This window comes from Medicago truncatula, chromosome 3 (assembly GCF_003473485.1).
Source record: "Medicago truncatula cultivar Jemalong A17 chromosome 3, MtrunA17r5.0-ANR, whole genome shotgun sequence".
Taxonomy (NCBI): Eukaryota; Viridiplantae; Streptophyta; class Magnoliopsida; order Fabales; family Fabaceae; genus Medicago; species Medicago truncatula.
This window is the reverse complement of record NC_053044.1, coordinates 30,447,553-30,450,022: the sequence shown is the minus strand read 5'-3', so window position 1 is coordinate 30,450,022 and position 2,470 is coordinate 30,447,553.

Sequence of the window (2,470 nt, the reverse complement as noted above, 5' to 3'; positions counted from 1 at the left end):
ATCACGAGGAATATGGTGCAGCTCAACCTTTGTAAAATATGTCAGAAGACGTCTCGCATAATCACGATAAGGAATCAACTTAGCATGGTGGGTCTCCCATTCACCCTTTATCTGATTGATGACGAGCGCAGAATCTCCATAGATGTCGAGGTGTTTGATTCTCATGTCAATTGCTTCCTCGATCCCGAAGATACATGCTTCATACTCAGCCATGTTGTTGGTACATTCGAACAGAATTCGGGCGGTAAAGGGAATGTGATGCCCTTGCGGGGATACAATGACTGCCCCAATTCCTTTGCCATAAGCATTGACAGCACCATCAAAGACTAAACCCCACTTGCTATTGGGATCTGGACCTTCATTAATCAACGGTTCGTCGCAGTCTTTGGATTTCAAATACATGATCTCTTCATCAGGGAAATCGAATTCAATTGGTTGGTAATCATCAAGAGGTTGATAAGCAAGGTGATCGGCAAGAATGCTGCCTTTGATTGCCTTTTGAGTTTTGAACACAATATCATATTCAGACAAAAGCATCTGCCAGCGTGCAATCTTCCCAGTAACAGCAGCTTTCTCAAAGATATACTTTATCGGATCCATTCTGGATATCAACCAAGTTGTATGATTCACCAAATAATGACGCAGGCGTTTAGCAGCCCAGGCCAAAGCACAACAAGTCTTCTCAAGCATTGTATACCGAGTTTCACAGTCGGTGAACTTCTTGCTCAGATAGTAGATAGCATGTTCTTTCTTTCCAATCTCATCTTGTTGACCAAGTACACATCCCATGGATTCATCAAATACTGCCAAATACATAATCAAAGGCCTTCCTTCCACGGGTGGGACAAGGATAGGTGGTTCCAGCAGGTAATTCTTGATGCTATCAAAAGCTTCTTGGCATTCATCATTCCATACAATAGGCTGATTCTTTCTGAGTAGCTTGAAGATCGGCCCGCAGGTTGCGGTCATGTGAGATATGAATCGGGAGATGTAATTCAAGCGTCCGAGGAAACCTCTGACTTGTTTCTCGGTCTGTGGAGCTGGCATTTCCCGGATGGCCCGGACTTTATCAGGATCGACTTCAATGCCCTTTTGGCTGACAATGAAGCCTAATAACTTCCCGGATCTGACGCCGAATGTACATTTGTTGGGATTCAATCGAAGCTTGTATTTTCTCAACCTTTCAAACATCTTTGTCAAATATTCAACATGCTGCTCCTCATCTGTTGACTTCACAATCATGTCGTCCACATATACCTCGACTTCTTTGTGAATCATGTCATGAAACAGAGTAGTCATTCCTCTTTGGTAGGTAGCACCAGCATTTATCAAGCCGAACGGCATCACTTTGTAGCAGAAAGTACCCCATGGAGTGATAAAAGATGTCTTTTCTCTATCTTCAGGAGACATTTTGATCTGATTGTAACCGGAGAAACCGTCCATGAAAGAGAACACCTTAGACTGAGCAGTATTATCAACAAGCACATCAATATGAGGTAATGGAAAGTTGTCTTTTGGACTGGCTTTGTTCAGGTCCCTGAAGTCAACACACATCCGGACTTTACCATCCTTCTTTGGCACAGGTACAATATTAGCAACCCATTCAGGGTACTCAACTGTCATGAGGAAACCCGCATCAATTTGCTTTTGAACCTCGCTCTTAATCTTGAGAGCCATATCAGGATGAGTCCTTCTTAATTTCTGCCTGACGGGAGGACATTCAGGCTTGGTAGGGATCCGATGCTCCACGATCATAGGGTCTAGACCTGGCATATCTTCATAGGACCATGCAAAAATATCCGGATATTCTCGGAGGAGTTGGATGATCTTCTGTTTAACCCCTTCCTCTAGAGTAGCACCAATCTTGATTTCTCGCTTGTTTTCCTCGGTACCTATGTTGATAAGCTCAATCTCTTCTTGGTGAGACTGAATGGCTTTCTTTTCTTGCTCAAGTAACCGAGTGATCTCATACGGTATGTCATCACCTTCCTCATCTTCGGCTTCATACACAGGGAAATCAAAACTTGGAGGAACCGTAGGATTACTGTGTTCAACGGGTTTATTATGGTTCAACCTGCATATAATGATTGGATGATTTTAGAAAGAGTTTTTTTTTCATGCAGATTTTTGAAATTAATAAGAAAATACAGACGTTTTGGTTTTTTCTGGCATTACCATTGTTTCCAAGGGAAAAAGCACTAAAAAAAAAAAGTAGTCGTGGAAGAAACGACAAAATTTTATTAATCAACGGCAATGCCGAAACAAACATGCCCTTACAGAAAATATCACTCTCGCTTTGGGCAGAGCGAGAGGATTGTTATTTTGAAAACAAAGCACTAAAGCAACAAGACACATTACTCAGAAACATGCATGATTGAAGGAATGTCAATGGCATCCCAATTTGTCGCAATGCCTCCTGGTGTAACAAATACAGGCCTGAGACCAGATCCAGTGGCTTCTTCAGAGATAG